A 16,435-nucleotide genomic window follows, 5' to 3' on the forward strand; every position below is an offset into this window, starting at 1 on the left:
GAAAAAGAAGTATTCGTAAATGAAATAAAGTATATAAATATATATTACGAAATAAAGTATTTCGTAAATGAAATAAAGTATTTCGTAAAGAAGTGCATTGTCATTTACAAAATACTTCTTTTTCTGCTCCAGCAGGAAAAGAAGTATTTCGTAAATGAAATAAAGTATTTCATAAAGAAGTGCCTTGTCATTTACAAAATACTTCTTTTGCTGCTGGAGCAGGAAAAGAAGCGCAATGTCATTCACGAAATGCCATGCAACTCTTGAAGAGTTGCAAAGAGAATCAGAAGGAACTCGAAACGGAAACAGCAACACGATTCACGAGAACTCAAAAAGAAAAAGCATTACAGGAAAATCTCAAATCTGCAACATCAGACCACTGCAAAAGAACCAATGCAAATCAGTAGACGTGTGGAAAGAGCCATGAACAGGGACAAGGGGGGCTTCATGCTGTCCCACACCTGGACACTCTACTCCAGAAGAAATAGGACGGTGAGGGTCATGGCATGCCTGGTGGGACGGTCGGGTCTGCTGGGCTCACCACGACATGCCATACAGCGTGGTTGGTCTGGTGGATCTACTGGACATCACAAATGTTCTGACTGACAAAATCTGCCGGTTGACACGTAACACAGTCAGTTAGACGCTTCTGAAGATGACGAAAGCGGCTCACCAAAACTACAGCCAAATATCAGCCAGACTATAATCAGTCTGTCCCCAGTGCCAGGTCCAGTCTTTACTCCTTCAGCAGAAATACAATCTCTTCCCATGAATGTAAAGCACCAGGAGGTGGTACCGGGTCATGGGTGTTTGTGGACCACAAAGCCAGCCTCGTATGGGCAACCACCGATTCCTTTTAGCCACAGCCTCCACCAGGGAGGTCTGTGGGCATGGAGAGACCTGCATGGAAGCCCCAGGGAGACTAATAGGGCTTCATTATCCAGGGATACGTATGATAGGCTGTTAGTGAGCATGCTTAGATTTCGTTTGCTTTCATTTGAAATCACCTTTAATAGAAATTCTATCAGATGTTTGTATGAATGAAATGTCCAGCAATCTGTACATACCGCTGTCTTTTAGGTCTAGTCAATGTCACGAAATCTCAATCGAGCCACAAGATTTAGTGACGCAAACACGATGACACACTTGGAGTGATTTCTCTCCAACACATGAGGCCACATCACACAAAGCAATCATCATTCATCTCCAGACATCCATAAATGTTACACTCAAAGAAATTTACAAAGAATTTCAGCCTCTTACTGAGCATCAGTGAGGAGTAACAGGTGTCTCAAGAGTCATCTCCTCAAATACATCTGAGGGTGTAGGAAACTGTGGTTGTCTGCTGCATTGTTTTTACAGATGTTGTACACCACCGTTTTCTCAGCAAAGCCTGACTTCCATTTACACAAGCTGCCCAGTTACCTCAGGTTGTGGCTGAGCGTGAGTCACCGACTGAACCCGGTTCTGATGTATGAGATTACAGCAATTTACAACGTGATGAACGCCACTTCCTCTTCTGGAGCGTCTTGGTTTCCATTTCTGGGAAGGTGAGGTATCTCAGCGCGCACGGCCAGGCATCACGCCTTCATGACTTCGGTTGAGCTATTTTTCCTGGGCAGTTCCCTTTTCTCTTTTAGATCGGTTGAAAAATAGTGTCCCAGTTTACCCGTGTAACAGCACAGGAGTGATAATTCAGCTTAATTTGTCTCATCTATCGTTTAATTCTCCAGAAGGAGGAAGGACAAAGTTTCTATGCAGCTCAGAAACAAATCAGGCAGATCATGGTTGCACAAATTACTGATTATGACATTTTATGATGTCACAACGAGCCTGGTTTTCTGCAGAAAACGTCTTTATAAACCTTTTAAATAAACAATATTGCAGATTATTAGATTATAGAATTTTCAACAACAGATGAGGAGCAGAGGTAAATTTGAATAAAGTGATTAAAAGAGTAACAATTTTTACTGTGAAAGCTGCTTGGTTTGGGACAAAATCACAGCTCTGAAGGACAAAGGGGCCTCTGTTATCCTGGTTCCAGTAATAAGAACTTGGTTAAGGCTGGAGAACAATTGTGAATAGTTTAAAAAAAAATAAAATAAAGTATTGGCACAAAAACAGGAAGCAAACAGTCGTCTCCAGCATCAAAGTACAAGCAGTGTGTTGATCTTTCAGCCTGGACTGAGAGCCTCTCCAGCAGCACCATTTCCTCCTCTGCTTTCCACGAGGACAGTTAGAATCAACAGGTGATTCTAAACAGCAAACTGATGCAGATATCTGATCTTACAAAGCTCAGGACACTCCCAGTTTGTACGCATCTGTTTTCTAATAAACATGTCAATGGATTCTTGATATTAACTTATATCCTGTCAAGTATGAGTCAGAGGATGTGTGCTGTTTTTAAAAAAAAAAATCCAAGTCAAGTTATTTACTCACTGACTGACTCACTAATCCAGATGAGCACACCATAAAAACCAGCTTACTGGGCTTTTCTTTAAAGGTTTAAATGGGGATTTAGTGTTGCACTTCCAGAAAAAAAGACAAGAGACAGATTTAAGCCTCGTGTCGTCCTGTGGGTCAAAATTAACCCGGTTTAAAGCTTGAACATGTGGAAAAAATATATATATTGGCACAGTGAAGCTTCTGATGTCCACATTTGCAGCATTCTTGGGAAATCTTTGAAAATTTAGGGGGGGGGGGGGGGAGAGAGAGAGAGAGAGAGAGAGAGAGAAATGTTAAAAATGTTTCTTAAGAACATTCGCAATAAAAATCAGACAAAATCCAATGAATTTTGATGGATTTTGGTTGATTTTTTTCTTGTGAATATTCTTAAAGAAAATATCAGAGGTCTTCCTGATATATATGTAATTACTTTTGATATTTTTAGGAATTTTTTTGGAAGATTTTTACTTATTTTCTGAAAATATTTACAAGAATTTTCTTGTCAAATTTGGGGATTTTTTATAAAATTTTTAAGGGAAACATTTAAGGAATTGCTGGATTTTTTTTCTTCCTGAAGGTTTTGCAAATTTTCATAAATTTGGGGAATATTTTTTGCTGAATTTTTGGATTTTTTCAGACAAGGAAACAATATTTTTTGGTGCCCATAAATGAGGACAAAAGGAGGGTTGAAAAACAATATCAAGAGACAGATAATCAGATTTTATGTATGGGTCACACCTCAAATAAAATGGAACTGGTTTCTAAAAACACATCTGTACTATTTTTTTTTTTTTTTTTGCAGGCTTCAGAGCCGCAGAAGAAGTTCAGATTAAACTTAATGCAGAAATTCACTGAAGCGTCCCTACAGTTTGCAGAGATTGTCACTTTCTGTGTAATCCATTTTACTTGAGTGAATTTACCGCCAATTTTAAAAAGACAACACGATGTAGCGCAACTTACAGCAACTTGACGCGATGCAAAAACACAAAAACAAGACAACAACGCAACACAATGCAACAGAGACCCTCAGAGCAACGCTGTACATCTACAATAAATAAAAGCACTAAATGAAAATCTTATCAGGGATGTTGCACAAGCCTTTCAACCTTTCTCTTTAGTCAGGTGCGGCTCGCATCATTTTCCCCAGAGTTCAGTGTCAAACATCCACTTCAGGAGTGTGAGGCTGTTCAGTAGCCCGAGGTGACGGCGCAGCTTTGATTCCTTTGTTTTTGAAGATGAGAAACCTTTTGATTCTGAAACCTGTGGTGGAGTTCCTGCAACAGCACCTGACTTTTTTTTTTTTTTTTACCCTAAGTGGGGTTTAAAAAGTCTTTGGCCAGCTTCAGAGATTAGATGTGTTTGTCTGCATGGCTGCTGCACAGGTTTACAGTGAGTCAAACGGCTGATGAAATATTACAGGACGGTGTGATGAGGGCAATCCTTAACATGCTTTACAGCTAAACCACAGCTTAACACATGTAGAAGACTGCTAATCTAAAACTTTAATAGACCAAATAAAGCAGTCTCCAGTTTAGATCATTGCTAAAAGGACTATTCCTGTGGAGAAATTGTTAACTTTCTCTTCTGTATTTGCATTTTAAAATCAAGTTTAAATAAGGATTCAGTACATCTTTGCTGGATTTGATCTTGTTCGCCTCTCTGTCCAATCTGAGCAACATTTTCACTGGTTTGCTGTATTCTATGACATCTTCTGATGTGTTTTTGGGACAGACTTTTGACCGTGTAATACATATGTGATCTTTTGCTCAAAAAAAATAGTTCTCTGCACACTTCTTTCTTTAGCATTTTATTCGTTCAACTGTCCAAAGCTATATATTCCGTAATCGAGCCTTGTCTAGGCTGCTAAGAACAGAATTCGTCATTTATTAGATCATTTTTCCTAGTCGAAAATCAGAATCAGAATCAGAATGCGGTTTATTGCCAAGTAGGTTTTTACACTTACAAGGAATTTTCTCTGGTGCTCTTGGTGCAAGTACATATAAAATAAGATAAAATAAGATAGTAAGTAAAGAGATGTAAGAAATATGGATAAAATAGACGAGGTATGTACAGTTACTACACAGTAGTAATTAATGTAGTCAGCAGAGCTGACTTGCAGTGGTACGGGCAGAGTTTATCAGCGATGCAGCAGAGGGGAAGAAGCTGTTCTTGTGGCGAGAGGTTTTAGTCCTGATGGACCACAGCCTGAGGGGAGGGGTTCAAAAAGTTTGTGTCCAGGGTGAGAGGGGTCGACCAGGATCTTGGTTGCACGCCTTAAAAGCCTAGAGGTGTACAGATCCTGGACAGATGGCAGGTTACATCTGATCACCTGGAGTGTTGGACTGTGGAGGGCTCTGAGCATGTGCTGGGGTGTGGGGTATGGGGCTGGTGTGAAGAGGTAGGCTGGAGGTGTGAGGTGGGGGGATGGGGTCGTCAGTTGACCATTGCCTTCAAAGTGACAGTAGAACTCGTTCAACTGGTTTGCTTTGCGCAGGTCATCAAATTTAAAATGTAAATGTACTAAGTTTAGAAACACTGGGATCTGCCTCTAAAATAACCTCCATGCGTAAGATTTTAATTCTACGCTGCTGAAGCCACCAAATTCAGCAGAGACATCCCAGAACATGACCTCAGTGTCTTCAACATTAACTACTGCTCCAACCAGTATTTTTAACTTTTGAAAAGCTGTCGGCACGTTAGGCAAAACGAAAAGAGCACTCGGTGACCGTTTGCATAAGAAAAGCTGCAGTGAGACAGTGATCTGATGTTAACAGGACTTCTGACATTCTTTCCAAGTTAGTAACTGGAATTACCTCTAGACATCACAAAAACTATCTCCATCTTAAACTGGAAGCCATTTGAAAAAAAAAAATACAGTTATAGTGTCTAATAAGAGACATTTAGCCTTTCTCAGCCTAAAGGGGAATAACAGCTTCTTTTGTTTGGGGGGATATCAGGAGACAGACTAACACAGAATCTTGCTGTGAGTCACTGAATGACGTGTTTGCTCTGCTAACTGCCAGCGATTATATATTGTGTGAGCAAACCTGTCATTAACCCCGAGGGTACAGCAGCAGCCCCAAACTTCCCCACAAGCGCAGTCAGAACTGTTAATTTGGATATCCAGTGTTTCCTACATCAAAATCTAAAAATACACATCTTGCTTTCTTAACGTTTGTCGAGAAGACCGACTTCCTGGACTTCTCTCACCACAGACTCTCATGACATTTGTCACATTTCCTTAGATGAAAAAAATGACACAGGATATGTAGTAATAATGGAAAGATCAGAAACCAGGGCTGATAAAACCCTCAGAAACACCAAAGATACCTCATCCTAGCATACAGCCAGGACACCTTTAAAACTAAACAGTTTGTCCATGAAGGCCTGACGAGGAAGCGCCTCTCATGTCTTTGTAATATCAGCTCTTCTGCAACTAAAACCAGATAACTGTGACTCAAAGACTGGTAGTGATGTGAAACAGTTGCAGCTACTGTGGTTTTGACCTTGTGTGTGTGTGTGTGTGTGTGTGTGTGTGTGTGTGTGTGTGTGTGTGTGTGTGTGTGTGTGTGTGTGTGTACAGTAAAACAAAACAATCTACCGTGCAAATTCCTAGTAGTGCTATTTGTTGCAGAAGAAGGATCTTGTGTTTCAGCATTCACGCAATGTCTTCCTCCTGTAGTTAAAAAGATAAAACCAAGAGACACAACAGGAATCTTTAGAAGAAGACACATCTGCATCATTAAAGAGCAGATGTGGTCAAACCAAGGCCTCATGAAAGTATAAAAGACACAAAGGGACAGAAAAAGTCAGGTTGACATGCATGCTCACTTTTATCCACTTGGTGCTATAAGGGTCATTCCATATCATTTCAACCAGTGGTCCCCACCTGACCCTCTCAGATTTTGCTTAGTTTTTACATACATTTAGTACATTATATATGATGGGAAAATCCAAAATTTGGATGCTTTATTGTCATTAGTTTCAAAGTTATGGCCATTTGAAGTAGGTAGGGGGTACCCTAAAATTGCGGCCAAAATTAAGACTTGAAATTTTCGACCATTTTCAGACTTCTATAACTTCTGAACAACAAAAGATAGAGATCTGAAATTTTCAGAATCATTTCACAGTGACCTATAGTCCTCAGAAATGTGAAAATATTTACTTTATTTTTATAATTGCATGTTACAGAGAATAACAAAGTTGCGATTTTATCCATCACAAACTTCTAAACTGCTACATTTGGCCACCCATTACACAAAAACTAATCATCATATCCATTAGAGATTTTATGTGGTATCATTTGGCTATCTAAGGATTGGATCTGTATAAAATGAAAGTGCTATGGTATGTAATGCATGAAATATGAACAGCTAAAGATCAAAAATATCTGTCCAACCTTCGGATTCAAAGGTCAATATCAGCATGTGGGATAGGTGGAATCAAAAAATAAAAGACATCATGTGAAATTACAGGAATTTCCCTAAATTTTGACACCAAGCACAACTTGCTTCTATAAACCCTTCTATGTTTAATGTTGACCTTTGAATCCAAAGGTCAGACAGATATTTTTGAGTTGGGTTGCTTTCTTCAGGTATCAATGGTGTCTTTTTTATGTGGGCGGAGCTACAGCCACAATACTATGGTTTGTCATGTGGTCTAAGTTCCATAAGTTTGTCAGAAGTTGGTATCCTTTAACTTTGTTTTCAGCTGGTAGGTAAAGTCTTTCTCTTTGGTGAGATCTGGTGTGGAGTGACGTCAGAGCATCTGTCCCCGATTGTTTCCGGATGTGGCGACTTCTCTGGGCGCTCACCTGTTTCACGAATCAACCCTGGAGCAGGTGGAAGTAGAGGAAGGAGTAGTTACGCTTTGGTCTTCCCTGGTTGTAGCCGGGATCGGATGAGGAGCGTCTGATTGGCTGGAGAACGGAGAGAGGCGTTCTGATTGGAGTCGTGGTTGATGGTGTTTCTGGAGCGGCGCTGACCTCCTTGACTCCAGAGCCTCGTTGTGGATTAAACTGATGAGTGTGGAGGAGCTCTGGATGTTTCGTCGTCGAGGGTTGATGGATGAGTTTTCTAAAGTGTGGTCCTGCTCCTGAACCTCAGCTAAAAAAAGTGATCTCCATCAGCTAGAAAGGTGTGGTAGAGAGTGGAAAACTGAAAACCACATTTTGATCTATCATGGTTTAGTGTTAAATAAAGGCTTTCCCTCAGTAAAAGAAGAACGTAACTGCCGTTAAGCAAACAGATACGAAGTCTTCCGGTGTTCATTCATCATTGTCTTTTTTAAGGCTTTACAGTAAAGCAGAAATGAAATCACAATAATCTCAAGGTTATGTTTTTACACTCAGCTGGATGCAGGTTTTGAAGGCCTGTGTGCAGCATTTCCTTTTTCAGAGGGATTTGTAGGATGTTGGACCTGTAAACAAGAAGTTGCATTGAGCCTGAGAGCAGGAAGTGCATCAGTCAGAGACAGTTTATCATTTACAATAACTCGGTTCAGTTTGTTGCCTTTTACAGAAAGTCACTAAGAGACAGAACAGAAACTATTAGCTTTCCCCTCTTATTAGCCACAATCAGAAATGTTCATATGTTAGACACACACTTAGCAAGAAATGCCTGAATTATCACTAAAACATAAGAAAACATCATGCTGTGTAAATTGGATTAATTTATACACTGAACAGCCCCGTAAAAACCACAACCCGATTAAAACCTGTACAAGATGACAAAGCCTGAAGCTCTGAGGCCATGATGGCTGAAGCAGGGAGCTGGAAGAAGTCTGAGAAGGTGAGGAATAGATGTGGAATGAGAAGCAGAGGGATGTTTTTTTTGGACACTTTTACACCTCAGCTGTGGCTAAATTCAAACATAATGATGACAGAGATGTCCTCATTGGTTTTTAAGAAGCATGGTTTGCGGTTTTCCAGAACAGATATTAGTCCCATCGGACTCAGAAGACTCTTCTTTTGAGGAACTTCTTCTGAACATCCTATCAGATGATCCAGAAGTGATTTTTAACTCCATGTTTGATAAAGCTGCCTGATCATCACAGAGCCGCAAAAAAAACCTTCAGACACCTGGAGTTGTATAGAAATCTGAACCACCAGTGTTTGTATAACAGAGACAACCAGCAATGTGGTGCAGACGTATTTCACCCATAGACTCAGATATGTAGAAATGTCTAGCTTTTTTTGGTTTATTTGATGTTTCCTCTTCTTCTCCTTCTTCTGGAGAAAGATGGGAGGCAGATGGGAGGTTGAGGTTTAGTACAATCAGCTTCTTCTCTCCCTTCTTGTCATTTCCTCTCTCTTTTTTCTTTCTTTATCCTTTCTGAATTCTCTTTCTGTTCTGCACGCTTGAAAAAACGGAGAAGTTTCTGTACCTTGGGTGGCTCCCTCCTGCGCTGGCTGCAGACACCACGGTCCTGTTATCACACTTGAACCTGTTTTATGGCTCTTATCCAGGTTGTTTTCCTCTGATTAGATCCTTGCCTGTGTTGCGTTTACTCTCAGATGTGCGTCGCTTTGGATAAAAGGTTCTGCTAGATGAAATTGCAGAACTGCAGAAAGAGGAAAAAGAAAGGAGGGAATTCTGACGGCTGAGCTGAGGTGGAGAACGTAAGCGCTCAGGCCAGGATATTCATGTTTTGAGGCATAATTCCTCTCATCCCCTTGAGATAGCTGAAAGAAGAATACTGAAAAAGGAAAAATGCATCCAGAACCTCCTCCTCCTGCAGGTGTTTTGCCTGAAGCTGCTTCTCAGCCAATTATTTCTTGAGCAGAACACTTTTCTCCCATTAGCATGCTGGGGTTCAGTGTTTTGACCAAAGACATTTCAGCACATCAGTGGACGACCTGCTAATGACCAGAGTCTCAGCTGGCTGACAGAATAAATGCTTTGCTTAATCTGGTTGGCTGGAGCGTTTGTAGCTTAGCTGAAATGGTTTGATTTAAGTGTCTGGGAGGGTTTTACTGTAATTCTGCAAGTTTTTTTTGTATGTGTGCGTGTGTTTGATTGAGCTGTTTTGATCCAGATCCTGTTTGGTTGCCTTCACTGGGGGCCATCCTGGTGTTTCATGGTTTGGTTTGGTTTATTCTGACTCGTTTTTGCCTGGTTTACTTGATTAGTGTCACTGAGCAGCACGGTGTCTCTGCGCTCTCTCCCATTCCGCTGCTTCCCTTTGCTGTGGCTTGTTGAAGTTGTTTTTATTTCCTGTGCTTTGGTTGGCCTGCGGTTTGTCCCCTCTTTAGCTTGGATCGGTTAGGTTGACTCTGGAGCGGCCGGCTCGACGTGCCTCGCTGATTCTGCTGCAGTGCGCTGGCATCGGCCTGAGCTGCTCCAGAGCTGCATGCCTGCCTCAGTGAAGCTGATGTAACTCTGAGCCAAAGAGCTGCAACAGTGCGCCTGACGCTGCAGCGCTGCTCACATGTAGGGATGCTTTGATACGAGACAAAAACAGGCTCGTATACTGTATGAGCACAGACACACAGGCAGCCACATCCTTCTGAACAGTCTTTTTTTTGGGCTACACTCATCAAAGGGGCATCACGTTAATAGGAAGCACTCAACATTTTAATGAGGAGACATGAATAAAGAAACAAGAACCAGGGTCACATGATGTAAGCCTCTGTGCAACGAAACATGTCACAGATAAAATATTGCAGGAGAAATGCTAATAGCCAACTGTCCTGATCTATATTCCTCCACTGTGGCTCACATTGTCCCCGTCTTGTCTGTGACGCTACTGTGGGTTTTTCCATTCATACAGGAGCTGATGGTGAGTCATAAAGGACAACTTCCTTCATCCGTAAGCAGACACTAACATTTTTTTCACTTTCTTTTATGCTGTTTATTGTTCTTCTCTTCATTGCTCTTAATGAAGTGCAACTAAAACACTGCAGCCGTGTCTTTTTCACTCTTTCTGTGGAATCTTCTGCTCATTCACGTTCGGGTTTCTTATTCACTTCACATTTTAAAGTCACAAATGTCAAATGAATGATGGCTTCTGAAACGACACTTTGTAACTTTGTTGCTAACTTTTTTGCCCTCTTGTTGTTTTGAAAGAAAACTAAAGGGTGCCGGTGGTGTAGCAGCTTTTTTTTTTTTTTTTTTTTTTTTTTACAATTGTTGGCATTTAAGTATTTTTTTTAATTCTACTTTTTTGATTATCTTGGAGGAGTGAGAAGAGGAAGTGGAGTGGAAAAAGCTGCTCAGTGTATGTAATCGTCCTCCAAGTGCACCCCCATGGACTAAATGAATTGTAGATTAGCAACCACTGCGCATTTCCATGAGCGTGTCTGCATCCATATTGGAATATAATCCAGACTAAATACCAAGAATTATGCGTTGTGTTGACCACAGCTCTCCGTGTGCACACCGACATGGAAGTATAATAAGACCTTCATGCTAACCGAGCACTTTATTGCTTTTTTTTTTTTTTTCCTGTGATTCTTGAAAAGCAAAGTCAGACAAACTAAAACTGTAGCTTCACTTGTTCCAGCCAAGCATACAAACAAACATTAGCTCCCTAGATTAGCTGTTGTAGCTAACTGCATGGAAATCTACCACAGTTTTTCCTTTAATTTTCCACTGATCCAGATCCATCTGCGATCACAAACATCATCTGTCAGGCTCTGTTTCAGACAGGCACATTTCCATGAATTTCAGTTTTGCACGCAAACCAAAACTTTTTCTCACTCTCATGAACCTTTCCTGACACTTGTTTTTGCATATTTAGTTGAGAATGCTGTCAACACATGGAACAGCTACCTCCTTATGTAAAAGCACAACATTTCCAGACAGAGATACAATCTGTTGTGACGGGATGTCCACAGAGTTTCTCATAAGTCAGACTGTATTTAATAAAGCACAAGGAAGTGAGTACCTGTGTTATCATGATGAGCAGCGTCTCACTGGATGCTTTTGTGTTTGTAGCATGGCGTTCAGCAAACATATTCAAATCATGTCATGACCCTAAACTGTCAATATATGACAGTCTCTCCAGAGAAGTGAAGTTGACCTTTAGTATATACACCCCCTGTCAAAAGTTTTAGGACACTTTCTCATTCAAACAAGACGACATGGTCATCAATATCCCCCGCCACATGTGATGTCTATGAGTCTATATCGAAAATAGAGATCAAGGGCCATAACTCTGTTAAATATTATCGCACAGGTCTCATTTTCGAACTTGATCAAGGTGTCCATGGTGTGAAGCTACACACTAAATTTCGTAATCCTAGCTGTAATAGTTTCCGAGAAAAGCTGTCCCCTTCATCTCGGACGGACGCACGGAGGCCAAACCTATATCCCCCTTTTCCACTTCGTGGAGGCGGGGATAATAAAGTAGAACCTGTCCTACAACTTTTGACAGGGGGTGTATCTACCAAATTTGGTCCACATATGCAGCACATCAGGCTGAACAAAAAAGTCAGTGACAGCCACATTCCAAACCCAACAGGAAGTGAGCTATTTTGCGTTGAATGTCAGATTTTGCCTATTTTTCATTTTTTTCTAGAGCCAACTCCTCCTAGGGGGAAACTCCAATTCTCCTCAAATTGGGCCAGTACATACAGGAGGCCTTAGTGATCCAAAGTTATTAAAATCTTTTTCCAAAGTCAAAGGGCGTGTCCGTGGCGGCCTCTGGAATTTTTATCCTTCTCCATGAAATTTCAAATGCTGTGTAAATGTCCTGAACATGCTCCAATCTGCCTGAAACTTTACATGTATGATCAGAGTCCTGTCCTGATCACATCCATATGATGAAATACACCCCCTGTCAGAAGTTGTAGGACAGGTTCTACTTTATTAGAATGAGACAGTGTCCTAAAACCTTTGACAGGGGGTGTAGATTCAGTTGTTTCATCCTGTCTGATATTTTGTCAGAATTAGTCGATAAATTCCTGAGTTGTGATCATAAATGTTTTTTGTGAGGTTACAGTGACATTTGACCTCTAAAATCTACTCTTATTAGTAAACATTTGTGCCATGTGTGAAGAATTTCCCTTTGAAAACATAAAACCTCCGGCCACATCTGTCACCGACACAGAGGCATAAAGAGCAGCTAAAGGTCAGGATTTACAAATGATAAAAAAATCTTTATTGACAACAAAGTGCAGCAGTGAAATTAAACAATGAAATTAGTGAAGAACAACCAGTAAAAGGAGGACTCAGACAGGGATGCATGCTATCACCTGATCTGTTCTCCTTGTACAGTGAAAACATCATGAGGAAAATACAAGGCTCACCGGGAGTAACCATCAGAGGTTATAACATAAATATCATACGTTATGCAGACGACACAGTGCTGATAGTAAAAAGTGAAGAAAACTTACAAACCATAGTGTCCATAATTAATACAGAGAGCCAAAAACTTAGTCTGTCTTTAAACAAAAAGAAAACAGAAGTAATGGTAATTTCAAAGAAAAACGTCGTCCCAACCTGTAACATGGAAATAGATCATTAAATACTGAAGCAGGTTCATCATTTCAGATGGATGAGAGCAGATGGAAGATGTGAAACAGACATCAGATGTAGAGTAGAAATGACAAGAACAACATTCAAAAAAATGAAAAATACATTGACAAATAAGAAAATAGCAACTAGCATCCGTATGAGGACTCTCAGCTGTTCCTTCCCACCAGTTCTGATGTAAGGATGTCAGTCTGGGAGCATAAATAATAAAATGTCAAATAGAATCACTGCAGCAGAGACGTGGTTTTACAGCTGTGCATATCTGACGTGGACAGAATAAGCAATGAAGACGTTTTAAAAACACCAAACACAAATTATACACCACTGAACAAAATTAGGAAACAGCAAACAACATTTTTTGGATGCATCTTAAAGTAGGAGACTCTGGAATATATCGTCACAACTGGAAAAATTAATGGAAAGAGAGGACGAGGCAGACAGAAAATGAAGATCCTAGATGGACTTACATCATGGAGACACATGGAACCATCAACAGTCACAGTTCAGAGAGCAAAAGATCAGATTAGACGGAGAGAAATGAACGGCATGGCACTGGACGGGTTTAAAGGACAACAGGTTAGCTTATTAGTAGGTACAGTTTGAATGTATGCTTTGCTTTGCTCTGTGAAGGTCACAGTGGAAGCAAATGTTTGTTTGTCCACGTGTGGATGATCCTGGAGATGAAAATTCCTCGTATTCCTGCACATGCAGCTGTGAAACCTCGATGGGTTTTAAGTAAAGCAGTAGAACTTTTCTAATGAAGACATTTTTAGACATCACTGTTGAAAAGACAGGTGTAAATACTAGAACTGATCCCTAAATTCCATTTACCCGCTTGGTTTAAGGGTCCCTGTGTGACACTGGCAGGTAACAGAGGCATCTTTTTTTCAGAATCTCAGTGTTTTTTACAGGGACAAGTTAATATATCTGCTGTGAAAAAGTCTGATCCCCACAGCAATGGAAAGCAAGGTAAAGTACATTTAATGAAGTACTACGAATACAGTTTTGAGTTATTTGTATTTTACTTGAAGATGTCCTTTTATTTTCTCTATACCTCATTACATTTGTTTAACATTAGGATCACTGGATTTCTCTCTGTGATTTTGTAAAGTCTTTAGCTTTTAAAGTTCCCTGATAACTATTCATGCTGTTTATTTGTGTTAGTTGTGCAAGTCTGTGTAATCTTTTCTCTGTGGATCGACTTCTGTTCATTTAAAAGTCGAAGAATCGTTGCTGATGACAATAAATTAGGCACCATGAGCAACAAATGCATCATTTTGATACATTCATCTTATTAAATAGGATTTTACAGATACTATAGTGTAATATAGTTTTAAAAAGATGGTTTTCTCCACACTGAGTGCTTATATTTGCTGTCTTTTATTTGTTGGGTCCTTGCTCTGGTGAAGTCATTGTTCTGGTGCAGGCTGTTGTCTAAGTAAAGGTTTTGAATACTTTTCCCCTCTGGCTCATGTTTCACATGCACAGCACTCAATAGAGGAAGAGGAAAGCCTGGAGGTCTGCGACCACAGCATCCTGAATGTGTCTCCTCTCAGCAAACACACAGCAGACTGAGCTGTAGGCCGTCAGTGTGTTGAGAGTGAAAGGTAACATGAAGGAAGCTATGAGCACACCTGGTTCCTGCTGCTGGGTTTTACAGGGTAGCTGGTGGTAGCTTGGAGGAGACAGATGTTGGTTGCAAACCATAGAAAACCACAAAGTGCAGCCATGTTTAAAAGCACTTCCTATGTAATCATGGTGTCAGAGCTGCTGCTGCTGAAAGATCATCGTAGAAATAGATTTAAATTGCTGGGACGGCTCCTTACATGTCGTATCATGATGAGCAGACGCGTGGGAAAAAACACCTTCACGTCGTCTGACTCCAAATTCAACGACAGAAACGTGGACTTTCTGACACTGAACATCTGTCTCTGGTGATGTCGTGTTTAGCGGTGCATTATTCTATATTAATACAATAGTTTCCAAACACAAATGCAACTGAATTACCACAAACCTGCTGAACTGACGATACTAAATCATTAGTCATCGAATGAATCAGCAACAGCTCAGCAGAAATCCCCCTTAAGGCCTGACTTGGAGGAGTCAGAAGCCAGATTTTCCAGGGTGGTAACTCAGTCTAGTAGACATGTGTAGGTACAGGAGAACTGGAAGTAAAGCACCGTGATGCCATCATGTATGAGCAGCATGAGAAACAGAAGACAAGACCACGTAGCCTCTAAACATTTGGACGGATTTTAAGACTAGCAAGAGTTATTTTTGAACAATTTTGAGTCTTTTTAGGATTGTTGAGTTGTTAAGGACAAGTTTTGAGTCTTTGTGAACAATTTCTGAGTCATTCCCACTGAGATTGTGGACAGGTTTTGTGCTATTTCTTGAAAACTTTTAGGAATTTTGGACAAATTTCAAACCAGTATGTTGGTATCCATACAGGCCTTCATGATGCCATCTATAAATGTCATCTCCTAAACACCTTTTGTATGAAAGCAGCCCCATGTCATCAACTACCACCTTCATGCTTCAGTGCCAGGACTATGCATTCACCGTGGTCCTGGATTCACCGGGTTGTTGCATTTGTTCGGTTTCTCTCAAATATACAATTCTCAAGTCTTAACCTTGCTGTATGAAGTGCCCTGGAACTGTCAATTTGGATGAATTCTGAGTTGTTTTGAACAATTTCTGAGTCAATTTGGATAGATTGTGCATCATTTTGGCTCGGTATTTTGTCATTTTGGGAAAGTTTTGTATAATTCTGGACAGATTTCAAGACAATTCCGTTTTATTGTTTGCTAGTATGTTGGTATACCTACAGGCCTTCATGGTGTAATCAATAAATGTCATCTAACCAACACTTTTTGCACTCGTACAACCGCATGTCATCAACTCCCACCTTCATGCTTCAGTGTCTGTGAATTGGTGCTTCATATCTCCAGGAAAGTCTTTCCTTGTGAATGTTTGCTTGGCCACTTGATGGATGGATGGATGGATGGATGGATGGATGGATGGATGGATGGATGGATGGATGGACTATAGCAAAAAAAAAAAATCATATAATCTAGTTTTAGTTGGACTTTAAAACAAAGCTGTTGCATGAAAGTAAATTTAGTCTTTGTTCTCTCACCTTAAAAACCACAAAGGATTAAAACGGTTACTTCTCTCTTTTCTGCAGATGGAGGAATCCACCCTGCAGGACGGCTGCTCTGACTCATGAACACATACATGTGTGAATGTGTGTCAATGAGTCCTCTGTGTGTGTGTGTGTGTGTGTGTGTGTGTGTGTGTGTGTGTGTGTGTGTGTGTGTGAATTATCTGAGCATGCGTTTGTGCTAAGTTGTGGAAGGCACCGTACTTTCCTGCAGACACACACACACACACACACGCTAAAGAGGACAAGAGAAAGAAAAAATAAGAGTTATTCAAATAAAGGGAAATAACTGTCCTCATTCCACCCAAAATTAACTTTTATACCACCAAAGTTCAACGACCTGAAATGAACT

The sequence above is a fragment of the Acanthochromis polyacanthus genome, chromosome 15, assembly GCF_021347895.1.
Source record: "Acanthochromis polyacanthus isolate Apoly-LR-REF ecotype Palm Island chromosome 15, KAUST_Apoly_ChrSc, whole genome shotgun sequence".
Lineage (NCBI taxonomy): Eukaryota > Metazoa > Chordata > Actinopteri > Pomacentridae > Acanthochromis > Acanthochromis polyacanthus.